Source organism: Somniosus microcephalus, chromosome 5, assembly GCF_052327205.1.
Source record: "Somniosus microcephalus isolate GS21.2 chromosome 5, FLI_Smic_1.0, whole genome shotgun sequence".
Classification (NCBI taxonomy): domain Eukaryota; kingdom Metazoa; phylum Chordata; class Chondrichthyes; order Squaliformes; family Somniosidae; genus Somniosus; species Somniosus microcephalus.
In genome coordinates this window covers 241,092,120-241,106,318 of record NC_140991.1, presented here as the reverse complement: position 1 = coordinate 241,106,318, position 14,199 = coordinate 241,092,120, and positions in this window count along the sequence as shown.

Here is a 14,199-nt window from a genome sequence, read left to right as displayed (position 1 = left end):
TCCAGAGTTCCCAGTTCGGAGTTCTGAGTTCGGAGTACGGAATTCCGAGTTCCGAGTTCCGGGTTCCGAGTTCCGAGATCGGAGTTCGGAGTTCGGAGTTCGGAGTTCCGCGTTCGGAGTTCGGAGTTCGGAATTCGGAGTTCGGAGTTCGGAGTTCGGAGATCTGAGTTCCGAGTTCGGGGTTCGGGGTTCGGGGATCGGAGTTACAAGTTCCGAGTTCCGGGTTCGTAGTTTGGAGTTCCGAATTCCGAGTTCGGAGTTCGGAGTTCGGAGTTCAGATTTCCGAGTTCCGAGTTCGGAGTTCGGAGTTCGGAGTTCAGATTTCCGAGTTCCGAGTTCGGAGTCCGGAGACCGGAGTTCGGAGTTCGGAGTTCAGAGTTCGGATTTCGGATTTCGGAATTCCGTGTTCCGAGTTCGGATTTCGGAGTTCGGATTTCGGATTTCGGAGTTCCGAGTTCAGAGTTCGGATTTCGGAGTTCCGAATTTGGAGTTCCGAGTTCGGATTTCGGAGTTCGGATTTCGGATTTCGGAGTTCCGAGTTCAGAGTTCGGATTTCGGATTTCGGAGTTCCGAGTTCCGTGTTCCGAGTTCGGATTTCGGAGTTCCGAGTTTGGAGTTCGGAGTTCCGAGTTCCGAGTTCGGAGTGAGGTGTTTGGAGTTCCGCGTTCCGAATTCGGAGTTCCGAGTTCCGAGTTCCGAGTTCAGCGTTCAGAGTCCGGAGTTCCAAGTTCGGAGTTCTGAGTTCTGAGTTCGGAGTACGGAATTCCGAGTTCCGAGTTCCGAGTTCCGAGTTCCGAGATCGGAGTTCGGAGTTCCGCGTTCGGAGTTCGGAGTTCGGAATTCGGAGTTCGGAGTTCGGAGTTCGGAGATCTGAGTTCCGAGTTCGGGGTTCGGGGTTCGGGGATCGGAGTTCCAAGTTCCGAGTTCCGGGTTCGTAGTTTGGAGATCCAAATTCCGAGTTCGGAGTTCGGAGTTCAGAATTCCGTGTTCCGAGTTCGGAGTTCGGAGTTCGGAGTTCAGATTTCCGAGTTCCGAGTTCGGAGTCTGGAGACCGGAGTTCGGAGTTCGGAGTTCGGAGTTCGGAGTTCGGAGTTCAGAGTTCGGATTTCGGATTTCGGAGTTCCAAGTTCCGAGTTCCGAGTTCGGATTTCGGAGTTCCGAATTCGGCGTTCCGAGTTCGGATTTCGGAGTTCGGATTTCGGAGTTCCGAGTTCCGAGTTCGGATTTCGGAGTTCCGAGTTTGGAGTTCCGAGTTCGGATTTCGGAGTTCGGATTTCGGATTTCGGAGTTCCGAGTTCAGAGTTCGGATTTCGGATTTCGGAGTTCCGAGTTCTGAGTTCCGAGTTCGGATTTCGGAGTTCCGAGTTCCAAGTTCGGAGTTCGGATTTACGAGTTCCGAGTTCGGAGTTCCGAGTTCCGAGTTCCGAGTTCAGATTTCCGAGTTCCGAGTTCCGAGTTCCGAGATCAGTGTTCTGTGTGCGGAGTTCAGAGTTCCGATTTCGGAGTTCGGAGTTCGGCGTTCGGCGTTCGGAGTTCCGAGTTCGGAGTTCCGAGTTCCGAGTTCGGAGTTCCGAGTTTCGTGTTCAGACTTCCGAGTTCCGAGATCGGAGTTCGGAGTTCGGAATTCGGAGTTACGAGTTCGGATTTCGGATTTCGGAATTCCGTGTTCCGAGTTCGGATTTCGGAGTTCGGAGTTCAGAGTTTGGATTTCGGATTTCGGAGTTCCGAGTTCCGAGTTCCGAGTTCGGATTTCGGAGTTCGGATTTCGGAGTTCCGAGTTCCGAGTTCGGATGTCGGAGTTCCGAGTTTGGAGTTCCGAGTTCGGATTTCGGAGTTCGGATTTCGGATTTCGGAGTTCCGAGTTCAGAGTTCGGATTTCGGATTTCGGAGTTCCGAGTTCCGAGTTCGGAGTTCGGAGTTCGGAGTTCGGAGTGCCGAGATCCGAGTTCGGAGTTCCGAGTTCTGGGTTCGGAGTGAGGAGTGAGGAGTTCCAATTTCGGAGTTCGGAGTTCGGAGCTCCGACTTCCGAGTTCGGAGTTCAGAGTTCGGAGTTCGGAGTTCAGAGTTCAGAGTTCCGAGACCTGAGTTCGGAGTTCGGAGTTCCGAGTCCGGAGTCCGGAGCTCGGAGTTCAGAGTTCGGAGTTCCGATTTCCGAGTTCCCAGTTCCCAGTACCCAGTTCCGAGTTCGGAGTTCCGAGTTCCGAGTTCCAAGTTCCGAGTTCCGGGTTCGTAGTTCCGATTTCCGAGTTCGGAGTTCGGAGATCGGAGTTCCGAGTTCCGAGTTCTGAGTTCGGAGTTCCGAGTTCCGAGTTCGGAGTTCAGAGTTCGGCGTTCCGAGTTCCGAGTTCCGAGTTCCGAGTTCAGAGTTCGGAGTTCCGAGTTCGTAGTTTGGTGTTCCGACTTCCGAGTTCCGAGTTCGGAGTTCCGAGTTCCGAGTTCGGAGTTCGTAGTCCGGAGTTCGGAGTTCGGAGTTCCGAGTTCCGAGTTCCGAGTTCCGAGTTCGGAGTTCAGAGTCCGGAGTTCGGAGTTCAGAGTTCGGAGTTCGGAGTTCCGGGTTCGGAGTTCGGAGTTCCGATTTCCGAGGTCGGAGTTCGGAGTTCGGAGTTCCGAGTTCAGAGTTCGGAGTTCAGAGTTCAGAGTTCGGAGTTCAGAGTTCAGAGTTCCGAGATCTGAGTTCGGAGTTCCGAGTCCGGAGTCCGGAGCTCGGAGTTCAGAGTTCGGAGTTCCGAGTTCCGAGTTCCGAGTTCCGAGTTCCCAGTTCCCAGTTCCGAGTTCGGAGTTCGGAGTTCCGAGTTCCAAGTTCCGATTTCCGGGTTCGTAGTTCCGATTTCCGAGTTCGGAGTTCGGAGATCGGAGTTCCGAGTTCCGAGTTCTGAGTTCGGAGTTCCGAGTTCCGAGTTCGGAGTTCAGAGTTCGGCGTTCCGAGTTCCGAGTTCCGAGTTCGGAGTTCAGAGTTCGGAGTTCCGACTTCCGAGTTCCGAGTTCCGAGTTCCGAGTTCCGAGTTCGGAGTTCGGAGTCCGGAGTCCGGAGTTCGGAGTTCGGAGTTCTGAGTTCCGAGTTCCGAGTTCGGAGTTCGGAGATCGGAGTTCCGAGTTCCGAGTTCTGAGTTCGGAGTTCCGAGTTCCCAGTTCCGAGTTCAGATTTCTGAGTTCCGAGGTCCGAGTTCCGAGATCAGTGTTCTGTGTGCGGAGTTCAGAGTTCCGATTTCGGAGTTCGGAGTTCGGCGTTCGGAGTTCCGAGTTCGAAGTTCCGAGTTCCGAGTTCGGAGTTCGGAGTTCCGTGTACAGAGTTCCGAGTTTGGAGTGCGGAGTCCGGAGTTACGAGTTCGGAGTACTGATTTCTGAGTTCGGAGTTTGGAGTTCGGAGTTACGAGTTCGGTGTTCGGTGTTCGGAGTTCTGAGTTCCGAGTTCCGAGTTTGGAGTTCCGTGTTCGGAGTTCCAAGTTTGGAGTGCGGAGTCCAGAGTTCCCAGTTCGGAGTTCTCAGTTCTGAGTTCGGAGTACGGAATTCCGAGTTCCGAGTTCCGAGTTCCGAGTTCCGAGATCGGAGTTCGGAGTTCGGAGTTCGGAGTTCCGCGTTTGGAGTTCGGAGTTCGGAATTCGGAGTTCGGAGTTCGGAGTTCGGAGATCTGAGTTCCGAGTTCGGGGTTCGGGGATCGGAGTTCCAAGTTCCGAGTTCCGGGTTCGTAGTTTGGAGTTCCGAATTCCGAGTTCGGAGTTCGGAGTTCGGAGTTCAGAATTCCGTGTTCCGAGTTCGGAGTTCGGAGTTCGGAGTCAGATTTCCGAGTTCCGAGTTCGGAGTCCGGAGACCGGAGTTCGGAGTTCGGAGTTCAGAGTTCGGATTTCGGATTTCGGAATTCCGTGTTCCGAGTTCGGATTTCGGAGTTCGGATTTCGGATTTCGGAGTTCCGAGTTCAGAGTTCGGATTTCGGAGTTCCGAATTTGGAGTTCCGAGTTCGGATTTCGGAGTTCGGATTCCGGATTTCGGAGTTCAGAGTTCGGATTTCGGATTCCGGAGTTCCGAGTTCCGAGTTCGGAGTTCGGAGTTCGGAGTGCCGAGATCCGAGTTCGGAGTTCCGAGTTCCGAGTTCGGAGTTCGGTGTTCAGAGTTCGGGTTTCGGATTTCGGAGTTCCGAGTTCCGAGTTCCGAGTTCCGAGTTCGGATTTCGGAGTTCCGAGTTCGGAGTTCCGAGTTCGGATTTCGGAGTTCGGATTTCGGAGTTCCGAGTTCCGAGTTCGGATTTCGGATTTCGGATTTCGGAGTTCCGTGTTCCGAGTTCGGATTTCGGAGTTCCGAGTTTGGAGTTCCGAGTTCGGATTTCGGATTTCGGAGTTCCGAGTTCAGAGTTCGGATTTCGGAGTTCCGAATTTGGAGTTCCGAGTTCGGATTTCGGAGTTCGGATTTCGGATTTCGGAGTTCCGAGTTGAGAGTTCGGATTTCGGATTTCGGAGTTCCGAGTTCGGATTTCGGAGTTCCGAGTTTGGAGTTCGGAGTTCCGAGTTCCGAGTTCCGAGTTCGGAGTGAGGTGTTTGGAGTTCCGCGTTCCGAATTCGGAGTTCCGAGTTCCGAGTTCCGAGTTCAGCGTTCAGAGTTCGGGTTTCGGATTTCGGAGTTCCGAGTTCCGAGTTCCGAGTTCGGATTTCGGAGTTCCAAGTTCGGAGTTCGGAGTTCCGAGTTCGGATTTCCGAGTTCCGAGTTCGGAGTTCCGAGTTCCGAGTTCCGAGTTCAGATTAAAGAGTTCCGAGTTCCGAGTTCCGAGATCAGTGTTCTGTGTGCGGAGTTCAGAGTTCCGATTTCGGAGTTCGGAGTTCGGCGTTCGGAGTTCCGAGTTCGGAGTTCCGTGTTCCGAGTTCGGAGTTCGGAGTTCCGTGTACAGAGTTCCGAGTTTGGAGTGCGGAGTCCGGAGTTACGAGTTCGGAGTACTGATTTCTGAGTTCGGAGTTTGGAGTTCGGAGTTACGAGTTCGGTGTTCGGTGTTCGGAGTTCCGAGATCCGAGTTCCGAGTTTGGAGTTTGGAGTTCCGTGTTCGGCGTTCCAAGTTTGGAGTGCGGAGTCCAGAGTTCCCAGTTCGGAGTTCTGAGTTCGGAGTACGGAATTCCGAGTTCCGAGTTCCGGGTTCCGAGTTCCGAGATCGGAGTTCGGAGTTCGGAGTTCGGAGTTCCGCGTTCGGAGTTCGGAGTTCGGAATTCGGAGTTCGGAGTTCGGAGTTCGGAGATCTGAGTTCCGAGTTCGGGGTTCGGGGTTCGGGGATCGGAGTTACAAGTTCCGAGTTCCGGGTTCGTAGTTTGGAGTTCCGAATTCCGAGTTCGGAGTTCGGAGTTCGGAGTTCAGATTTCCGAGTTCCGAGTTCGGAGTCCGGAGACCGGAGTTCGGAGTTCGGAGTTCAGAGTTCGGATTTCGGATTTCGGAATTCCGTGTTCCGAGTTCCGAGTTCGGATTTCGGAGTTCCGAATTCGGCGTTCCGAGTTCGGATTTCGGAGACCGGAGTTCGGAGATCGGAGTTCGGAGTTCGGAGTTCGGAGTTCAGAGTTCGGATTTCGGATTTCGGAGTTCCAAGTTCCGAGTTCCGAGTTCGGATTTCGGAGTTCCGAATTCGGCGTTCCGAGTTCGGATTTCGGAGACCGGAGTTCGGAGATCGGAGTTCGGAGTTCAGAGTTCAGAGTTCGGAGTTCAGAGTTCAGAGTTCCGAGATCTGAGTTCGGAGTTCCGAGTCCGGAGTCCGGAGCTCGGAGTTCAGAGTTCGGAGTTCCGAGTTCCGAGTTCCGAGTTCCGAGTTCCCAGTTCCCAGTTCCGAGTTCGGAGTTCGGAGTTCCGAGTTCCAAGTTCCGATTTCCGGGTTCGTAGTTCCGATTTCCGAGTTCGGAGTTCGGAGATCGGAGTTCCGAGTTCCGAAATCTGAGTTCGGAGTTCCGAGTTCCGAGTTCGGAGTTCAGAGTTCGGCGTTCCGAGTTCCGAGTTCCGAGTTCGGAGTTCAGAGTTCGGAGTTCCGACTTCCGAGTTCCGAGTTCCGAGTTCCGAGTTCCGAGTTCGGAGTTCGGAGTCCGGAGTCCGGAGTCCGGAGTTCGGAGTTCGGAGTTCTGAGTTCCGAGTTCCGAGTTCGGAGTTCGGAGATCGGAGTTCCGAGTTCCGAGTTCTGAGTTCGGAGTTCCGAGTTCCCAGTTCCGAGTTCAGATTTCTGAGTTCCGAGGTCCGAGTTCCGAGATCAGTGTTCTGTGTGCGGAGTTCAGAGTTCCGATTTCGGAGTTCGGAGTTCGGCGTTCGGAGTTCCGAGTTCGAAGTTCCGAGTTCCGAGTTCGGAGTTCGGAGTTCCGTGTACAGAGTTCCGAGTTTGGAGTGCGGAGTCCGGAGTTACGAGTTCGGAGTACTGATTTCTGAGTTCGGAGTTTGGAGTTCGGAGTTACGAGTTCGGTGTTCGGTGTTCGGAGTTCTGAGTTCCGAGTTCCGAGTTTGGAGTTCCGTGTTCGGAGTTCCAAGTTTGGAGTGCGGAGTCCAGAGTTCCCAGTTCGGAGTTCTCAGTTCTGAGTTCGGAGTACGGAATTCCGAGTTCCGAGTTCCGAGTTCCGAGTTCCGAGATCGGAGTTCGGAGTTCGGAGTTCGGAGTTCCGCGTTTGGAGTTCGGAGTTCGGAATTCGGAGTTCGGAGTTCGGAGTTCGGAGATCTGAGTTCCGAGTTCGGGGTTCGGGGATCGGAGTTCCAAGTTCCGAGTTCCGGGTTCGTAGTTTGGAGTTCCGAATTCCGAGTTCGGAGTTCGGAGTTCGGAGTTCAGAATTCCGTGTTCCGAGTTCGGAGTTCGGAGTTCGGAGTCAGATTTCCGAGTTCCGAGTTCGGAGTCCGGAGACCGGAGTTCGGAGTTCGGAGTTCAGAGTTCGGATTTCGGATTTCGGAATTCCGTGTTCCGAGTTCGGATTTCGGAGTTCGGATTTCGGATTTCGGAGTTCCGAGTTCAGAGTTCGGATTTCGGAGTTCCGAATTTGGAGTTCCGAGTTCGGATTTCGGAGTTCGGATTCCGGATTTCGGAGTTCAGAGTTCGGATTTCGGATTCCGGAGTTCCGAGTTCCGAGTTCGGAGTTCGGAGTTCGGAGTGCCGAGATCCGAGTTCGGAGTTCCGAGTTCCGAGTTCGGAGTTCAGTGTTCAGAGTTCGGGTTTCGGATTTCGGAGTTCCGAGTTCCGAGTTCCGAGTTCCGAGTTCGGATTTCGGAGTTCCGAGTTCGGAGTTCCGAGTTCGGATTTCGGAGTTCGGATTTCGGAGTTCCGAGTTCCGAGTTCGGATTTCGGATTTCGGATTTCGGAGTTCCGAGTTCCGAGTTCGGATTTCGGAGTTCCGAGTTTGGAGTTCCGAGTTCGGATTTCGGATTTCGGAGTTCCGAGTTCAGAGTTCGGATTTCGGAGTTCCGAATTTGGAGTTCCGAGTTCGGATTTCGGAGTTCGGATTTCGGATTTCGGAGTTCCGAGTTGAGAGTTCGGATTTCGGATTTCGGAGTTCCGAGTTCGGATTTCGGAGTTCCGAGTTTGGAGTTCGGAGTTCCGAGTTCCGAGTTCCGAGTTCGGAGTGAGGTGTTTGGAGTTCCGCGTTCCGAATTCGGAGTTCCGAGTTCCGAGTTCCGAGTTCAGCGTTCAGAGTTCGGGTTTCGGATTTCGGAGTTCCGAGTTCCGAGTTCCGAGTTCGGATTTCGGAGTTCCAAGTTCGGAGTTCGGAGTTCCGAGTTCGGATTTCCGAGTTCCGAGTTCGGAGTTCCGAGTTCCGAGTTCCGAGTTCAGATTAAAGAGTTCCGAGTTCCGAGTTCCGAGATCAGTGTTCTGTGTGCGGAGTTCAGAGTTCCGATTTCGGAGTTCGGAGTTCGGCGTTCGGAGTTCCGAGTTCGGAGTTCCGTGTTCCGAGTTCGGAGTTCGGAGTTCCGTGTACAGAGTTCCGAGTTTGGAGTGCGGAGTCCGGAGTTACGAGTTCGGAGTACTGATTTCTGAGTTCGGAGTTTGGAGTTCGGAGTTACGAGTTCGGTGTTCGGTGTTCGGAGTTCCGAGATCCGAGTTCCGAGTTTGGAGTTTGGAGTTCCGTGTTCGGCGTTCCAAGTTTGGAGTGCGGAGTCCAGAGTTCCCAGTTCGGAGTTCTGAGTTCGGAGTACGGAATTCCGAGTTCCGAGTTCCGGGTTCCGAGTTCCGAGATCGGAGTTCGGAGTTCGGAGTTCGGAGTTCCGCGTTCGGAGTTCGGAGTTCGGAATTCGGAGTTCGGAGTTCGGAGTTCGGAGATCTGAGTTCCGAGTTCGGGGTTCGGGGTTCGGGGATCGGAGTTACAAGTTCCGAGTTCCGGGTTCGTAGTTTGGAGTTCCGAATTCCGAGTTCGGAGTTCGGAGTTCGGAGTTCAGATTTCCGAGTTCCGAGTTCGGAGTCCGGAGACCGGAGTTCGGAGTTCGGAGTTCAGAGTTCGGATTTCGGATTTCGGAATTCCGTGTTCCGAGTTCCGAGTTCGGATTTCGGAGTTCCGAATTCGGCGTTCCGAGTTCGGATTTCGGAGACCGGAGTTCGGAGATCGGAGTTCGGAGTTCGGAGTTCGGAGTTCGGAGTTCGGAGTTCAGAGTTCGGATTTCGGATTTCGGAGTTCCAAGTTCCGAGTTCCGAGTTCGGATTTCGGAGTTCCGAATTCGGCGTTCCGAGTTCGGAATTCGGAGTTCGGATTTCGGAGTTCCGAGTTCCGAGTTCGGATTTCGGAGTTCCGAGTTTGGAGTTCCGAGTTCGGATTTCGGAGTTCGGATTTCGGATTTCGGAGTTCCGAGTTCAGAGTTCGGATTTCGGATTTCGGAGTTCCGAGTTTGGAGTTCCGAGTTCGGATTTCGGATTTCGGAGTTCCGAGTTCAGAGTTCGGATTTCGGAGTTCCGAATTTGGAGTTCCGAGTTCGGATTTCGGAGTTCGGATTTCGGAATTCGGAGTTCCGAGTTGAGAGTTCGGATTTCGGATTTCGGAGTTCCGAGTTCGGATTTCGGAGTTCCGAGTTTGGAGTTCAGAGTTCCGAGTTCCGAGTTCCGAGTTCGGAGTGAGGTGTTTGGAGTTCCGTGTTCCGAATTCGGAGTTCCGAGTTCCGAGTTCCGAGTTCAGCGTTCAGAGTCCGGAGTTCCAAGTTCGGAGTTCGGAGTTCGGAATTCGGATTTCCGAGTTCCGAGTTCGGAGTTCCGAGTTCCGAGTTCCGAGTTCAGATTAAAGAGTTCCGAGTTCCGAGTTCCGAGATCAGTGTTCTGTGTGCGGAGTTCAGAGTTCCGATTTCGGAGTTCGGAGTTCGGCGTTCGGAGTTCCGAGTTCGGAGTTCCGAGTTCCGAGTTCGGAGTTCGGAGTTCCGTGTACAGAGTTCCGAGTTTGGAGTGCGGAGTCCGGAGTTACGAGTTCGGAGTACTGATTTCTGAGTTCGGAGTTTGGAGTTCGGAGTTACGAGTTCGGTCTTCGGTGTTCGGAGTTCTGAGTTCCGAGTTCCGAGTTTGGAGTTCCGTGTTCGGAGTTCCAAGTTTGGAGTGCGGAGTCCAGAGTTCCCAGTTCGGAGTTCTGAGTTCTGAGTTCGGAGTACGGAATTCCGAGTTCCGAGTTCCGAGTTCCGAGTTCCGAGATCGGAGTTCGGAGTTCGGAGTTCCGAGTTCCGAGTTCGGATTTCGGAGTTCCGAGTTTGGAGTTCCGAGTTCGGATTTCGGATTTCGGAGTTCCGAGTTCAGAGTTCGGATTTCGGAGTTCCGAATTTGGAGTTCCGAGTTCGGATTTCGGAGTTCGGATTTCGGATTTCGGAGTTCCGAGTTGAGAGTTCGGATTTCGGATTTCGGAGTTCCGAGTTCGGATTTCGGAGTTCCGAGTTTGGAGTTCGGAGTTCCGAGTTCCGAGTTCCGAGTTCGGAGTGAGGTGTTTGGAGTTCCGCGTTCCGAATTCGGAGTTCCGAGTTCCGAGTTCCGAGTTAAGCGTTCAGAGTTCGGGTTTCGGATTTCGGAGTTCCGAGTTCCGAGTTCCGAGTTCGGATTTCGGAGTTCCAAGTTCGGAGTTCGGAGTTCCGAGTTCGGATTTCCGAGTCCCGAGTTCGGAGTTCCGAGTTCCGAGTTCCGAGTTCAGATTAAAGAGTTCCGAGTTCCGAGTTCCGAGATCAGTGTTCTGTGTGCGGAGTTCAGAGTTCCGATTTCGGAGTTCGGAGTTCGGCGTTCGGAGTTCCGAGTTCGGAGTTCCGTGTTCCGAGTTCGGAGTTCGGAGTTCCGTGTACAGAGTTCCGAGTTTGGAGTGCGGAGTCCGGAGTTACGAGTTCGGAGTACTGATTTCTGAGTTCGGAGTTTGGAGTTCGGAGTTACGAGTTCGGTGTTCGGTGTTCGGAGTTCCGAGATCCGAGTTCCGAGTTTGGAGTTTGGAGTTCCGTGTTCGGCGTTCCAAGTTTGGAGTGCGGAGTCCAGAGTTCCCAGTTCGGAGTTCTGAGTTCGGAGTACGGAATTCCGAGTTCCGAGTTCCGGGTTCCGAGTTCCGAGATCGGAGTTCGGAGTTCGGAGTTCGGAGTACCGCGTTCGGAGTTCGGAGTTCGGAATTCGGAGTTCGGAGTTCGGAGTTCGGAGATCTGAGTTCCGAGTTCGGGGTTCGGGGTTCGGGGATCGGAGTTACAAGTTCCGAGTTCCGGGTTCGTAGTTTGGAGTTCCGAATTCCGAGTTCGGAGTTCGGAGTTCAGATTTCCGAGTTCCGAGTTCGGAGTCCGGAGACCGGAGTTCGGAGTTCGGAGTTCAGAGTTCGGATTTCGGATTTCGGAATTCCGTGTTCTGAGTTCGGATTTCGGAGTTCGGATTTCGGATTTCGGAGTTCCGAGTTCAGAGTTCGGATTTCGGAGTTCCGAATTTGGAGTTCCGAGTTCGGATTTCGGAGTTCGGATTTCGGATTTCGGAGTTCCGAGTTCAGAGTTCGGATTTCGGATTTCGGAGTTCCGAGTTCCGTGTTCCGAGTTCGGATTTCGGAGTTCCGAGTTTGGAGTTCGGAGTTCCGAGTTCCGAGTTCGGAGTGAGGTGTTTGGAGTTCCGCGTTCCGAATTCGGAGTTCCGAGTTCCGAGTTCCGAGTTCAGCGTTCAGAGTCCGGAGTTCCAAGTTCGGAGTTCTGAGTTCTGAGTTCGGAGTACGGAATTCCGAGTTCCGAGTTCCGAGATCGGAGTTCGGAGTTCCGCGTTCGGAGTTCGGAGTTCGGAATTCGGAGTTCGGAGTTCGGAGTTCGGAGATCTGAGTTCCGAGTTCGGGGTTCGGGGTTCGGGGATCGGAGTTCCAAGTTCCGAGTTCCGGGTTCGTAGTTTGGAGATCCGAATTCCGAGTTCGGAGTTCAGAATTCCGTGTTCCGAGTTCGGAGTTCGGAGTTCGGAGTTCAGATTTCCGAGTTCCGAGTTCGGAGTCCGGAGACCGGAGTTCGGAGTTCGGAGTTCGGAGTTCAGAGTTCGGAGTTCGGAGTTCAGAGGTCGGATTTCGGATTTCGGAGTTCCAAGTTCCGAGTTCCGAGTTCGGATTTCGGAGTTCCGAATTCGGCGTTCCGAGTTCGGATTTCGGAGTTCGGATTTCCGAGTTCCGAGTTCGGATTTCGGAGTTCCGAGTTTGGAGTTCCGAGTTCGGATTTCGGAGTTCGGATTTCGGATTTCGGAGTTCCGAGTTCAGAGTTCGGATTTCGGATTTCGGAGTTCCGAGTTCTGAGTTCCGAGTTCGGATTTCGGAGTTCCGAGTTCCAAGTTCGGAGTTCGGATTTACGAGTTCCGAGTTCGGAGTTCCGAGTTCCGAGTCCCGAGTTCAGATTTCCGAGTTCCGAGTTCCGAGTTCCGAGATCAGTGTTCTGTGTGCGGAGTTCAGAGTTCCGATTTCGGAGTTCGGAGTTCGGCGTTCGGCGTTCGGAGTTCCGAGTTCGGAGTTCCGAGTTCCGAGTTCGGAGTTCCGAGTTTCGTGTTCAGACTTCCGAGTTCCGAGATCGGAGTTCGGAGTTCGGAATTCGGAGTTATGAGTTCGGATTTCGGATTTCGGAATTCCGTGTTCCGAGTTCGGATTTCGGAGTTCGGAGTTCAGAGTTCGGATTTCGGATTTCGGAGTTCCGAGTTCCGAGTTCCGAGTTCGGATTTCGGAGTTCCGAGTTCGGAGTTCCGAGTTCGGATTTCGAAGTTCGGATTTCGGAGTTCCGAGTTCCGAGTTCGGATGTCGGAGTTCCGAGTTTGGAGTTCCGAGTTCGGATTTCGGAGTTCGGATTTCGGATTTCGGAGTTCCGAGTTCAGAGTTCGGATTTCGGATTTCGGAGTTCCGAGTTCCGAGTTCGGAGTTCGGAGTTCGGAGTTCGGAGTGCCGAGATCCGAGTTCGGAGTTCCGAGTTCTGGGTTCGGAGTGAGGAGTGAGGAGTTCCAATTTCGGAGTTCGGAGTTCGGAGCTCCGACTTCCGAGTTCGGAGTTCAGAGTTCGGAGTTCGGAGTTCAGAGTTCAGAGTTCCGAGACCTGAGTTCGGAGTTCGGAGTTCCGAGTCCGGAGTCCGGAGCTCGGAGTTCAGAGTTCGGAGTTCCGAGTTCCGAGTTCCCAGTTCCCAGTACCCAGTTCCGAGTTCGGAGTTCCGAGTTCCGAGTTCCAAGTTCCGAGTTCCGGGTTCGTAGTTCCGATTTCCGAGTTCGGAGTTCGGAGATCGGAGTTCCGAGTTCCGAGTTCTGAGTTCGGAGTTCCGAGTTCCGAGTTCGGAGTTCAGAGTTCGGCGTTCCGAGTTCCGAGTTCCGAGTTCGGAGTTCAGAGTTCCGAGTTCGGAGTTCGGTGTTCAGAGTTCGGGTTTCGGATTTCGGAGTTCCGAGTTCCGAGTTCCGAGTTCCGAGTTCGGATTTCGGAGTTCCGAGTTCGGAGTTCCGAGTTCGGATTTCGGAGTTCGGATTTCGGAGTTCCGAGTTCCGAGTTCGGATTTCGGATTTCGGATTTCGGAGTTCCGAGTTCCGAGTTCGGATTTCGGAGTTCCGAGTTTGGAGTTCCGAGTTCGGATTTCGGATTTCGGAGTTCCGAGTTCAGAGTTCGGATTTCGGAGTTCCGAATTTGGAGTTCCGAGTTCGGATTTCGGAGTTCGGATTTCGGATTTCGGAGTTCCGAGTTGAGAGTTCGGATTTCGGATTTCGGAGTTCCGAGTTCGGATTTCGGAGTTCCGAGTTTGGAGTTCGGAGTTCCGAGTTCCGAGTTCCGAGTTCGGAGTGAGGTGTTTGGAGTTCCGCGTTCCGAATTCGGAGTTCCGAGTTCCGAGTTCCGAGTTCAGCGTTCAGAGTTCGGGTTTCGGATTTCGGAGTTCCGAGTTCCGAGTTCCGAGTTCGGATTTCGGAGTTCCAAGTTCGGAGTTCGGAGTTCCGAGTTCGGATTTCCGAGTTCCGAGTTCGGAGTTCCGAGTTCCGAGTTCCGAGTTCAGATTAAAGAGTTCCGAGTTCCGAGTTCCGAGATCAGTGTTCTGTGTGCGGAGTTCAGAGTTCCGATTTCGGAGTTCGGAGTTCGGCGTTCGGAGTTCCGAGTTCGGAGTTCCGTGTTCCGAGTTCGGAGTTCGGAGTTCCGTGTACAGAGTTCCGAGTTTGGAGTGCGGAATCCGGAGTTACGAGTTCGGAGTACTGATTTCTGAGTTCGGAGTTTGGAGTTCGGAGTTACGAGTTCGGTGTTCGGTGTTCGGAGTTCCGAGATCCGAGTTCCGAGTTTGGAGTTTGGAGTTCCGTGTTCGGCGTTCCAAGTTTGGAGTGCGGAGTCCAGAGTTCCCAGTTCGGAGTTCTGAGTTCGGAGTACGGAATTCCGAGTTCCGAGTTCCGGGTTCCGAGTTCCGAGATCGGAGTTCGGAGTTCGGAGTTCGGAGTTCCGCGTTCGGAGTTCGGAGTTCGGAATTCGGAGTTCGGAGTTCGGAGTTCGGAGATCTGAGTTCCGAGTTCGGGGTTCGGGGTTCGGGGATCGGAGTTACAAGTTCCGAGTTCCGGGTTCGTAGTTTGGAGTTCCGAATTCCGAGTTCGGAGTTCGGAGTTCGGAGTTCAGATTTCCGAGTTCCGAGTTCGGAGTCCGGAGACCGGAGTTCGGAGTTCGGAGTTCAGAGTTCGGATTTCGGATTTCGGAATTCCGTGTTCCGAGTTCGGATTTCGGAGTTCGGATTTCGGATTTCGGAGTTCCGAGTTCAGAGTTCGGATTTCGGAGTTCCGAATTTGGAGTTCCGAGTTCGGATTTCGGAGTTCGGATTTCGGATTTCGGAGTTCCG